This window comes from Lytechinus variegatus, chromosome 2 (assembly GCF_018143015.1).
Source record: "Lytechinus variegatus isolate NC3 chromosome 2, Lvar_3.0, whole genome shotgun sequence".
Taxonomy (NCBI): domain Eukaryota; kingdom Metazoa; phylum Echinodermata; class Echinoidea; order Temnopleuroida; family Toxopneustidae; genus Lytechinus; species Lytechinus variegatus.
Window position 1 is genome coordinate 10370826 of NC_054741.1, and position 14316 is coordinate 10385141.

Here is a 14316-nt window from a genome sequence, read left to right on the forward strand (position 1 = left end):
CTATAGGCCATATATGGGCAAAAACATGCCTATTGAAAATTCACTGTAGCTCTTTGAACAGTCCATTGACCCCCAATTTTTTTTCATATATCGATAGAGTATAAGTTGTGGATTTGATTTCATGTCACCATTGTCCCTAAATTATATCATGACGTCATCAAAATGGCGCCTAAACTAAAAATTTCATTTTTTCAAAAATGACGTCATCAAATTTGTGCAAATTTGGTTGTAACTTCTTAAATATAGATCGTTTTCCGCCAAGATTTTGATATAGTGTAGTTTAGAATGTACTCTTTCTCCTCAGTAAACATAATTTTCATTTTGAAAAACGCATCATGGCGTAAAACAGCGATGAAAAGAGGCATGTCATTTTTCCTCATTTTGCGTGTAATCTCTATGGGACATGACTTTTTCCCAAAACTAGATTCGACATTCCTCTATTTCGTGAGCCATATCTCCATTTTTTCTTTTCAGTTTTCCCTGAGCTTTTAATATGTTGTTGCTGAGATTCTAAGCTTTCGGAAATGTTCCCTCCATTTTTTTATCAGGTGCCGGGATCATGCCCGTTTTTCGCTTGCAAAATTGGAATTGTAATTCTCAAAATTGCTTACGTGTAATCTCTATGGGGTATATCGTGGCTCAATGGATAACGCATTTGACTTGCTTTCTCGAGGGCGGAGGTTCAAGTCCTGGGGTAAACAAGATGATTTTTTTTTCCATTTTTTTTTCTTTTTACCACCTCGTACATGATCCTTTGATAATTTAAAGGTACAAAAGTTAAAATTTAGCAAGATAAAACAGATTATGATTACTTTTTTTAATCACATGTATTGTCATACATCAAAGAGACTCTTTTACAGTGCTTTATCATCTCCCGTCTTTCACAAGTATTCTATCCATAATCAACATTTAGTCGTCATCATGAAGATCACATTGATCTGCATGAACATGGTAATAGTGATCATGATGGCGAGTATAAAGACAGACCACCTAATTCGTCCGCATGACGAATTAAATTCTAGTTTATTTTATCTTATTTCCTCTGAAAACGCGAAAATTATATACAAAATTAAATGTACTCAAATTCTATTCGCTCAAAGAGGCATTTTAATAGTAGAAATTATTTTTTTAATGAAAAAAGTGATTTGTTTGTAATGAAAAACATCTTGTCATTATAATGAATTAAATTTTGTACTAAATGTAACAAACAAGTATCTAATTGATGTTTTTTTTAATTCTATTTTTACCTCTGACAAGATATTCCACCAAATTCGAGTAGACTGTTCGAAAAGTATATGTTACCACTTTGAAAAAGAAATATAAAATAATGGGGTTTCATCTTTCACTGAAGTACGCATAGTACATCATATTTCAGTAAACATCCATGTATGAAACATTCATGAAGATTATGGAGCCTGTACTTGGGCCAGCTTTTTGGCCTTCCAGGAACTGGGTAAGCTCCATAAAGGTTAACATTTTATTTTTGTCAGAGCGTACCCGCTAAGACCCTTGCAGTGTGAAAATTCCCTTGGGTGCATTACGTAAGTATGGTTGGAGCATTACAAGCCAATAAGAAATCCCTTAAGGTTAAGTCCCTCCTGGATCTGTTAGCCAGTTCATGCCAGCATATATGGCAAGAGGTGTATTCAGACCACCCTAAAGTTCAAGAATACCAGGTGTTATCTGATCAGGAAATTTACCCTGATGTTGCCTGATCGGCAGATACCAGGTTTTCTTGCCAATGTGAAAGCAAAATACTTGCAATATTACAGAAAGGTTAAGATCTTTGTTTACAATGCACTCCTGTAACAGAAAATCAATTTCTTTATTGAGTTTCTATCCCAAAGTAGGCGTATTAGGGAAGAAACTTAATCACAAACATGTAAAATATTAAAATAATAGGGAAATACTTTTATATATAAAATCATGTAGGATCATTATGATGCCCAGAGATTTGGGCCCCGAATTCACAGAAGTGGTTTTGAAAACCCATGGTTGAATCCATGGTTTATGCAGATTCCCTGTATAAATTACGCTTAATTTAGCGCGTATTGGGCGCGTGTATAAGACATTCCAATGCTGAAGTGCGCTTTTGTCACAGTACGCCAAATTGGACTTATGAATAAAATAGTGTGGATAACCACAGCAACAGGCATCAATTTGGCGCACTGAGACAAACGCACGCATCAGCATTGGAATTTTTTATTATACGCGGTAAAATAAGCATAATTTATACAGGAAATCTGCATAAACCATGGACTCAACTGTGGGTTTTCAAAACAACCTTTGTGAAGTCAGGCCTTGAAGTTTGCAATAATCTTTACGGCTTTTAACTTTAATATTCAGAAGAAGGATGTTCAAATAGGGAGATATCTTACCATTTATTTGAAATGATATCAGTGCTTACTTCAGTTCTTATGATATCTGTTTTGATTTCCTTGTTTGATTTTCACAACTGTTAAATTGATATAGCGTTAACATGTTAGTGGTAGTTGAACAGGACCGATATTCAGTATTTTCTTTAATATTATATAAATTGGATAAATATCTTTAATGGAAACTGGAAGAATGTTTTGAAAACCCAGTATTAAAACTCTTTGCTGGTGTTGATTGTTGAAAATGTATTTGTACTTCTCATAGACTTTGAAAAGGAGTTTGACTACTAGCAAGCCATCACATACAAAAATAGCAATGCCTTTTCAGAGAAGTATGTTTACCAAGAAGCTGAATCATTCATCAATATACGTGACTCCTGGCAAGAAAGCTTTATATACATTATAAGGTCACATATTAATTATGTAAACTTCCCCAGGGTAAACTACTTAATTAGAATTTTGCTCTGCAGTTTTTCTTGAACTCGAGGGGTGCTAATTGGGCCTGGTATGTTTGGGCAAATGTGGTTACAAAAACATGGGGTATTTTGTCTAGTTCATGTAGAGTGTGCACCTGCAAGGGTGTGGTGCTTGGTGGGTAGCATGGGGGTGAAAGGTGTGGGTAGAGGATGGGGTAAGGTAGGGAAGAGGGGGGGGGTGGGAGGAGAAATATTAGGGGGCTGAGGAGAGGATAGTGGAGGAAAAATGAAGATGGGAGGAGAGGGGAAGAGGAATGGGAAAACAGGAAGGAATAATAGGACTGGGGCAGAGGAGGAGGGATGAGTTGAGGAGTGGATTGAAAGAGAGAGGGGGAGTGGGGTGAGAGAAAAGAGAGAGGTGAAAAGTGAGGGAGGGAGAAAATAAATATTGCATGACATAAACAATGTATAATTTGTCTCTATGGCCTAGTTATAAGATGGGAGTATCGGCAAACAGGGTCAGAGGGGAAATCAAACTAAAATTATAGCACTTGAAAATACAGAAAAATAACAACTTGAATTCTTGATGTTTACAAGACCCAAATTGTTGTCGGTATTATTTTCACACCAAAGCATCTCTTATTCTTTTAAAAAATTATACTTTAGTATTAAACAATAGGAATAATAAAAGAATTTGGTAATTTGGTTTAATTTTGTATTTGAAATAGAGATGGAGTGTAGTGACAATTAGATTAGATCTCTGTTACAGCTTTAGAAAACATGCTTTTGGTCAGTAAAATATTCAGAGATGAAAAAAGGGAGATGCATAAAGATGAGTTTATTCTGGCTTCGTGCCAGTGAAAATGAGTAATAGGCAGATGCTATAGAACATAGATGATTAAAAAGGGATGGGATAGTGCTCAAAAGAGATGTGGGAGATGAAATGAAAGATGAAAAGGGGGTTGTGAAGGCAGAACAACCTATTATCTTAAGAAGATATGAATATATTGGCTTAGTGTAGATGTTAGCAAATGTTTAAGAAAAAAATTGAATTGAATAGAGTATGATGACTCTAACAATTTTCGGTATAGTCAAACTTAAATGATAAAAAAGGTACCGTACATTAAGATTAGAATCTTCTGGCTTAAGTGCTAGTGATATTGCAATGAAAGCATGCCTTGGAATGCAAGCGGTGAGTAAAATGGGGACAGATGGAGATGTTGGAAGAGATTTGCAGAGAAGAAATGAGATGAGTGAAAATAAATGAAGGGTGAATAAACAGACTATAAAAGCAAATTAAAGAGAAGATGAGAATTGTGAAAGAAGAAATGAGAGAGGACATGGAAATATTGAAAGATGAAATTGGAGAATTTTTCAAATGTTGGCACGACAAATTTCAGGGATGAGTGGTGTGAACTATTTGTAAACTTTGACTAAGTTGATCCGTGGCACACATTTCACAAGTAGTGCACAATTAGTTCACTCATATAGTTCACAACGAGCTCATGAATAGGTTACATAAATCCTAGATTGTTTCACCCGAAAGGCATACAAATGCGCAGCTTGGCTAAAACAAATAATTATTTAAAAATCATTGTGGAGTCTGATTTCATGCCCCAATGAATGTACATGAACTATTTGTGAATACTACATGAACATGTCGTTTCTATGCGTAAACTTGTTTTGAACTAGTTGGGACCATGGCGCAAACCACTAAGACACCTCATGCCTCGCACTGTCACAAATTTGCATGACCGAATCCTTCTGATGCGGGAACCAATAATCGTGCAAGTGTCATATGAGGATTAGAAGTAAATACTTTCTGAAGAAATAGATGAAGGAAAGCATTTTAGGAATTAAAACAAACCAAAGGCAAAATGAGAGATGTTAAAGTAAAGAGAGAGAAAGAGATAAAGGAAGGGAGATAGTGGAACATACTACAAGGAAAACATGACAAGACTTTGCAAAGGATGGAGAAACTAGAAAAATGACAGATGATAAATGAAAAAGATTAAAAGAACAAGAAAAAAAAGGAACAAAGGAGATCAAAATGAAAGAGCCAGAGATGAAAATTGAAGCAAAGGGGGAATGAAAGCTGGGTCAAATAAGAGAAGGATGATTTGTAATGGGAGTGAGATGTAGGCTTATGTTTATTTTTACAGAGGTAGTGTCAGGAACCTTTATGATTGCAATGAGGATTTCATTTCACTCTACCACTCTCATCACATCCCATCTCATCCCTTGTCAGATAGTCTTGTTTCAGACTATGATTGATTTAACTAAAGAGATGCCATTTTTATCTGTTTGCATGCAGGTGATGATATAAGGACAAATGAATTACACATTATTACCCTCTTGATATACAATACCTTTTACAAAGCATTTCATCTACTGCTCGCAATATTGATAAGAGCTTATTATGATGAGGAACTTTTTAAAAATCTGTCAAATCCATAATGGAAGACTAGTCATTTAGTTGAAGAATTCTCATTTTTATTGCATCCAGATCGTGCACAAATATTAACCCTGCCTGAACAAAAAAAGATATATTTTCTTCAACTTTAATCTTTTCTCTTTACTTTCTGGAGCACAGAGAGATAGTGTTGTAGAATGCCTGTAATAGTGTAGCTTTGTTTTTACCAACAATGATATTGGTATTGGAGATATAACAACTGTTTCTCTAACATTGGGGTCATTGATATCACATTGAGTGCAAATTAATTTTGGGGGCAACATTGATATTCAAAAAAAGTCTCTCACTGCTGCCTTTGTATGGTATGGTACTGATTGTTGGAAAGTGATAATTTATTGATTTCAGATAGGCAAATGTTCAAATTTCTTTCATTGAATCCTTGGTGCATATTCAGTTGATCAAAATTGTATTTTCTACTTTTTTAAGTGGTTTCTAAATCATCTATAGAATAATTTTCACCATCATTCCTGACTAAGTAAAACTAAAGAAAAGAAAAGGGTCTTCTTTAATTGCTTTCATTATACTTAAACCAAAATTGAACAAAGCAAAAAGGTTTTTTATGAAAGTTCAAGGATATTTACATGATTATGGTCAATAATGGTTTTTAGAATGCAGAGAACATGTGACCATGCAGCACACTCTTCTACCATTTCTAATGTCTGACATTTTAGGCAAATCAAATATTGATAACTCCATCAACCAAAGTGACAATTAATACACTGGTAAGTCATCCAGTCATGCCATTGGCACGAATGCTATTGAAATGTGATGAAAATCCCATAATTTTTGTTTGCATGAGAAGGTAGATGGAGGAATCGGGGAGTGCATAATCCAATTTTTCCTGCCTGAATGATATAGTTGAAATGCATTTAACAATGGGGTATCTTGAGTTTTAGTATTTGATTGTTATTACGCTTCTTTCTTGGTGTTTGTCATATATTGCAGACATAACTTTTTACAGGAAATATAGGTTTTTATTGAAGAAAATATATGGCAAGTCATAAAACCGCATGTAAAAAAGGTAATCAAGCACATGTAGACCTTGTAGCTGTGTGATGATTGTAGAAGTCCGTAGCCTCTACCATTTTTCTCAATGGGTACACTAAACATCAATGCCACAACAACAGGGAAAAAACATCCCCCAAGATGCTATTGGGCGACATTCATCTGACCTAGAAAACATTCCGCTTCACTTTACAATCGTCTTCACGTTGGAACCATTTTATCGTAGATACTCTGACAAAAGAGCTTCTGACCCACATCTGGAAAGAGACAGCCATCCCGTAGCAGTAATCGCTATATTTGAAAACTGTTGACTGCCATTTATTTCCACTTCAAGAGAAATAGTTTTCCCCAATACATATGTCTATCTTTGAGCATTATAACCATGGAGCTATAATTTAGAATTGAGGGGTTATTTTCTAAATGCTTCTTGACCATGATCAATGAAAAAATTGTAGAGTTCGTTAAGATATGGATCAGTCATGCTTGTATGAATGATAGATGCCTCGTCAGTTTTCAGTTCCCAGAGTATGAGCCCATTTCTGTTTGAAAACGGGAGGAGATATGAGATGCGATAGCAGGTGATGGAATGGGAAATGATAAGTTCAGGCATTTTTAGTGATGAGAAAGGTGCTGAAGTGTCTTGTGTTATCTAATAATGGTGTTGGTTATTTTTAATGTGTGTGGGAGGTGACATTTTATATTATGTCTGATATCCTTCCAGATATATAATGCCAAATGGTATGACATATTCTTTTTCATTTTAGCAAATTCTGAATTTTAACATTGTCTGATGTCAACAGTAATTTCATTCTCAGACCCCTCTCTCTTTCACAGTCTCTTTTTCTGACATTTTTTTCATTGTCCCATGTAACATTTTATATTCCCCTCTTTGCTAGCTTTCTCTCTGTCTGATTTTTTTTCTCTGTTCATCCAACAGGCATTTCCCTCTGCTCTCTCTCTCTCTCTTTATTTCTTTGACTGATTTTCTCCTTTACTTTCTCTCAACCTTTACTTTCTCTCAACCCTTAGGTTTTCCTTCGCAATTGTTTTTATTTTTTGCGATAATTATTTTTTTTTTCTTCCAATTTGCAATTATCTTTATTATTTTAACCTTTTTCTCTCTTTATCTATCACAAGCAATGATAGTTTATTATTAGGATCCTTTATTTCCAGCTTTATTTTATTTTTGTTTAATGCCATGAATTTGAATGATGCATCCCCTAATTGCCTATCTATGTTCTTTCATATTTAGTCGTTTCAGTCTACTGATATCTGTGATGGATTTGAATATAATATCCTTTGGAACCATAGTGTACAAGTCAACTGATGACTTGATGAGGGTAATGAGGGGGGAGATGATGCTAGCTACTAATTAGACATGGCAAAAATCATCGTAGTTAATTGGCTTATCTATTCAAGCAGTGGAAGTCTATTGGGTCTACCGGATTTAAAGGAATGAGTAACATAACATTGAATGATGACAAGCATATTGTTTTATGGTGGGGAAGAATGTGCCAGAAATTCCTTAAAGGTCAAGTCCACCCCAGGAGAACATTGATTTGAATAAACAGAGAAAAATCAAACTAGCATAACGCTGAAAATTTCGAGATCGGATGTATAATAAGAAAGTTTCACTTATTTTTCACAAAACAGTGATATGTAAAATTCAGTGACATGCAAATGAGACAGTCGATAATATCCCTCACTCACTATTTCTTTTTGAACGATTAGACGACTGCAACGCCGTCCTCGTTCACTGCTCCTAAAACTCTATATTATACTGACCAAGATGTGCATAGAACTGTTTTGTGAAATTCAGCGAAACTTTAAAATGTCATAACATTCTTATTTTACATCCGATTTTGATGAAATTTTCAGTGTTTTGCTGGTTTGATTTTTCTCTTTTTATTGAAATCTACATTATATTGGGGGATTTGTCGTTCAAATTGGTTTTACATTAAATATTTCATGTTTTTGCGAGTTTGGAATTATGTTACTAACAATTTTCATGATAATTTATAGTATTTATTTAAAATTGATATCAGGCTTTTAGATTATGCATCCTGATACATTTGTTTCATAACCAGTTAGTCTATCTAAGGAGTAGTGAGCCCTCATTGGTCTACCTACATTGTCCTTAGTGATGTATGTATTTTTGGAAAGTGGACCAAGTAGGTGAAGACCAAGTGACAATTTACCATAAGAACCATCCTATTTTCGTCATTCTTTCATGGAAACAATCTTGTTGTTTTTCTACAGATATACAGTGGTGGTCAAAGCTCAGTGAACCCCGGCAGAAAAGTGTACCAAGTTATGTCATGTTTTGGATATTTACTTGTGAAGTCAGGTGATAAAATATTTTATTCATTCAAGTTTGTTTTTCCAGGCTCATTGAACATTGAAGTGTTGATGTCTACATTCAACACTTGGCATGAAGGAGTGCAGTTTGTGGTGGGGTTCACCATGGACCATGGGTTCACTAACTTTTGAGCACAACTGTACAGTGTATGTTGTACAAATATGTTATGAGGCCTTTGGAAGATACCCATTTTGCTGTCTATTCAAGTTTCATGCACCCCTGTGCTTCATATTAGCTAATGTACCCTCCCATAAAAAAAGCGGTTGTTTCATTGCTCACATTCAATCGGGAAGAATTTGTGCCCCAGAAACTATTCTTGTCTGATTGAATAGCTGGTGATAAGCGACAATGAGTGATTACTTGATGTTTGAGTGTGTGGTAAAATAGAACGAGTTCTTTGCCTGTAGCTGTTTGAAGGAGGTTTTAGAGATAGAGTGAGCTGAGTATGTTTAGCTATGTAGTTTGTAAGATAAAGTGAGCTGAATGTTTATCTATTTTGTTGTAAGATATCAATTACCTCAGAGGTAGTGTGTGCCAGATCTGAAGAAATGTTGAGATGATGTAAGGAGTAAGATGAGAACATTAAAATAAAGGAGGGAGGGAAGGAAATAAGAGAAGGAGGGATAGGGGGAGAGGAGGAGGAGGAAAAGGGAAGGAGGAAGAAGAGGATATATTTCTTAGTAAACAGGCAATGTGGGCATGAAGTGTGAGCAGATTTTTTATTTGTACATGATGACCTTCAAGATTTACTGTATTCCAGTTCTTTTCATCCCTTTCCTTTATTCACTTTTCTTCCTCCTCTTTTCTCCTATCCTTTATATGTCTTTTTGTTCCTATTCTTTTCTCCTTTTTCGTGTGTTTATTTTACACTGCAATTGGAGGGCCATTTCCACTCCCCCCCTTCTTGGAATCCCCCTAGATGCATATAGGGTGCGTTTATTCGACACTTTTTTACCCTAGAATCATGATTAGAATCATGATTCAAATCACGATTCTGCAGAATCACGATTGCATTTAGTCGAAATTGAATATAATCATGATTAGAATCACAAACATGAAACACGAAAAAAGGGGCGTTTGGAAAGACGTTTCTGTAGAATCACGAACGAAAAAGGTCGTATGAACGATATCGTGATTTGAATCATGATTCTATGACGTCATTGTGTCGTGCTTCTTCCGGGTTCGACTCAAAGGCGCGCGCTGTGTTTCGTGCAGGTTAATTTTCGTGTAGCAGTATTGCCAGCATTTAGGAATTATCATTCTGTGTATTGTACCCCCGGGGTTGTACTGTAGCGTCATTTGTATACTTCATTGTTTTCATCCATCATTTCTTCAAGTTCCAAAGGCACAAATTGGACTGACGATGAACTCAGGGCTCTGCTTGTGCTTTGGGCTCAGCCTGAAGCACAAGCATCCCTTACCGGGATTCACAGAAATAAGACGATCCCTTTCAGCGGCGCTTGCGAGGGAGGGATTTCAACGGAGATGTGGCACCGCCTGTCGAGACAAAATTAACAGAATTCGTGCCCAGTACAGGACCATCATAGACAAGAAAAATCGATCGGGAGGTGGGAGGGAGGATGATGACCCCTTCTGGTTCCCGATCAAAAACAATACGAGGTACAATACACGGAATTCTGGAAGTAAAAGATTTATTTTTCGGAAGCCGAGCCGGGAAGCCGAGTAAGCGTTGCACTTGCACAAACGATCGCGCCTTAGCTCCGGCGGCCGGCAGCAAAAATCTAGCAGCCGACGTGAAGTTAGAAACACGTGCGAAAATGTTGACCTATACTTCCTGGGTCAAACTGCGCACTGTGATGCGCACTGGATCGGCCCGAATTCAGGGAGAAACAGCGTTAGAAAGATGGTCGAATAAACGCTGATTCTGTCGGATCGTGATTCATGCTGCTGTTTTGAATCATGATTCAAATGGTGATTCCAATCATGATTCTGGGTCGAGGTCGCATAAACGCAGCCTTATACACAGATAAAAAAAAAGACTGTAGCCTTGTGAAAAATATTCATCCATTTTTTTTTATCCAACCTCAAAATGACTTGCTCTCTTTCATTGCTCATTCATTCTCCCAATCAGCCAGTGTACATACATGTGACCCATATCTCTAATCAACTGCAAATATTATCACCCACCTTGAGGATATTGGTGGATACGTTAAGTATTCATAATACAGGCCGAGTCGTGCGATGATACGGCGCCCTCGTGAGATGGTGAGAAAAGGAAAGATGGATGGCATGCAAGGATCAATACCACTGGGGAGATATAGGTTGCTAACTGAATCGGAAACTGTGTCAAGCCCTCAGCTATTAAACGCTTGCGGTGCCCGGTGTGTTTTCTTTAGCGGGAATGAGCTTGTAGATCTGTCATGAATAGATGAAACTAGATCAGAATACACACATGATGGTGTTATTGGTTATTAAATGATTAGAGTGATTGTTTTAGACAAATAGGGCACGCACGCATCTCTGGCAATTTTGTATGAGCAACTCTTAATTACTAGCCTAGATATTGTCAATAGTGTGTATCACACAATGAACCTCTTCCAGCTTTCCAGAGATGGATAGTGACCGAAAAGTAGACCAAGGGTTTAAAGAGATTGAGTATTCAATCGCAGGGCTCATTCTGTAAAACTTCAAAGGAATGCCTGTAAAAAAAAGTTACTCCGTTATTTGCAGCCTCTTTTTATGTTTGCATAAATCAAAGAAATAAAACAGAAATATAAGGAGAGAGAGAGAAGAGGGTGATCTGGGGGTACTCAATAGGTGGTTTCAGACCGCCTCGAAGTTCGTCAGTTCCAGGTATTCTCTGATCGGGAAATTTACCGCGATCAGAAAATACCAGGTATTTTGGTAATGTGAAAGCAAACTACGCGTAATTTCCCGAAAGAAAATACCCGCTAAATAGTAGGTACTTGGCGAAATTACGTGAACTTTCGCAGGGATTTTTCCAAGGTCACGGGTATTTTGGCGATGTGAAAGCAAATTACGGGAACTTTTAGCCCAGTGGGTCGTTGGGCGTGGAAGCCGCGGGTGGCTGCTGGGCTAGTGATTTTGAATCTCGCGCCTTGCCTGCTTATCAGACCATACTGCGCATGCTCATGACTTCGGGAACTTATCCCGAAAGGGTATTTTTCAGGGCGGTGTGAATGCAGGAATAATTAATGGGTATTTTTTAGCCTAAAAAAGTTCTTGTAATTTAACGGGGATTCTTGTGATCAAGGCGGTTTGAAACCACCTAATAATGCACAGTGATGAGATCATAAATAAGAGAAAGGCATTGAGGATTGAGGAGAAAAGACGAAATAATACACCTTATCAGGTGTCAAATCAGTTGGGATACAATGCCCAATTTTAAGATTTTATCATGTTCACTTAAAAGTGATGAGAGAACAAGACAATGATCCTGGATGTCCTCTTATCCTGACAGTTAATTTAATACCCCTTTCATAAACCTATCCTCCAATTAGCTGCCTAAGAGTGATGCGGATAATTCAATACAAATTGCGTTCAAAAACTCCAAAATAATCAGCACTATTTTTACGAGCGCCTGTCCTGAAAAAGGAGGATAATCATCATGGCAAGCGCGCACACCCCCTCCGATGCGGTTGCGTTGGAAAAGGGTGACTTTGTGACCGCTCCATGGCAATTATCTGCATTACTTTCAAAATGCGTTCATAAAGTCAAAATCTGGTCCCAATGCTGCTATTATGCGGATAATTGCAGCATCAAAATAATGCAGATAACTCTGGTCCTCTTGCGATTTTACGACCAAATTATCCTGCTATTAGCCGCATAATTGGGTTTATGAAAGGGGTATAAGAAGATACAATATCTTGTCTTCTTATTTTTGCCTCAAGCAAATCAACATCAATTTAATATCTTGTCTTTTGGGACCCATTTCATAAAGAGTTAAAACTATAGTAACTGCCATTATGGCAACCACCATGTTAACCTTGATTCTGATTGGCTGCTGAGCCCTGTTACCACGGTAGTTGCCTTAAAGGCTAAGTTACAACAGTTGTAAGTCCTTTATGAAACAGGGCCTCAGATCACCATTATGAAGATTTGTCATAACTCGTGTCTCATCATCTTCAGCACTAATTTTCTTTGTTGTTTGGTTCTCAAGTATCTCTTATCCTTGTGCACTTTAATCATCTGTATAGAGTTCCAATGACTTTACTGCATCATCATGATCATGTGTTCTTATGTCCACTCATGCCTGCTGTGTTTGCCTGATAAATAAAGAGGAGTGTGGAATATAAAAAAAGAGTTGAACTATAAACAAAAGTCTTAGAGTGTGAGACACATGAGTTACTGATTGAACAAATATGAAAAACCATCTTTTCATGTAACTGATGGAGAATGATGAGGATTCAATGATAAGATAAATGATCCAAATGGTATGAAACTAGGAAACTGATGATTGAAAACTTGTGTGTATCCAAGTGAGACTATATAATCAAAATCGTGCAAGATTAGCCGACTACAGTATACTCAGACTCATTCATTCATTCAATCACAGCATTTCTTTTTTTCAGAATAATTTCAAACCTCATTTATTCCAAAACAGTTTTCTGGGATCTCACTTAAATTTTTACTGATTAATCCTTATTCTTTTGCCTGCTCTTCAGAGCTTATAAACGTTCAGTTGGATATTTCTTTATTTTGTTGCCTTTGGTAAATTTTATGTCCCAGGAAAAAGTTGTTGACCCACTAGCCTTTCATGATAATGAACTTTAGTTAATTACCACCAATGCTTTTTATTATAGAAAAAGGCAATACCAGTACCACCCCACACAAGCACTCATAATTCTCCATCAATTTCACATGGAGTAAAACAGCACCCCAACTCCTCATACTTGTTAAAGTGCATTAAAACAATATCATTGTGGTATCTCGTCGGCAGGAGGGCAAGAGACATGATGTACTTCTATTTGTCTTTTATATCCCCCCCAATTACAACACTCATCAATGTTATCTCCCCTGCCGTGTTGCTTCTCCTCCTCGTCTGTTGGATGTTGATATTGCCTGGAAGCCTTCACTTGGATGAATTGTATTCTCGTTAGGTGGTTTCAAACCGCCTCGATCACAAGAATCCCCGTTAAATTACGAGAACTTTTTAAGGTTAAAAAATACCCGTTAATTATTCCTGCATTCACACCGCCCCGAAACACATCCTTCGGGATAAGTTCCCGAAGTTACGAGCATGCGCAGTATGGTCTGATAAGCAGGCAAGGCGGGAGATTCAAAATCACTAGCCCAACAGCCACCCACGCCGCCGCGCCCAACGACACGGACGACACGCTGGGATAAAAGTTCCCGTAATTTGCTTTCAGATCGCCAAAATACCTGCGACCTTGGAAAAATCCCCACGAAAGTTCTCGTAATTTCGCCAAGTACCTACTATTTAGCGGGTATTTTCTTTCGGGGATATTACGCGTAGTTTGCTTTCACATTACCAAAATACCTGGTATTTTCTGATCGGGGTAAATTTCCCGATCAGAGAATACCTGGAACTGGCGAACTTCGAGGCGGTCTGAAACCACCTTGTGTCTCTATTAACAGTGATTAAAGGTGTCGTCTTTTCATGAGACTCAGGATGAGCGATGTATAAAGGCGTCTCTCAATATCTTCTTGTCTCCTTTCTGTAAGTTCTTTGTTAATGATTATTGC

The 14316-nt window shown here is 37.2% G+C and overlaps 1 protein-coding gene across 3 annotated transcripts in view; it reads left to right on the forward strand.

Annotated features, from left to right (window-relative positions):
- The window catches only part of LOC121407283 (deleted in malignant brain tumors 1 protein-like), a 106076-nt gene that overhangs the window by 51854 nt on the left and 39906 nt on the right, over positions 1-14316 (forward strand). For 2 of the 3 annotated variants that reach the window (XM_041598262.1, XM_041598263.1), the window contains one exon: positions 8529-8616. The gene's annotated coding sequence lies outside the window, so the exon portion shown is untranslated. Of the gene's footprint in view, positions 1-8528; positions 8617-14231; positions 14291-14316 lie in introns of those variants that run through there. The other variant, XM_041598264.1, reaches the window with a different exon arrangement.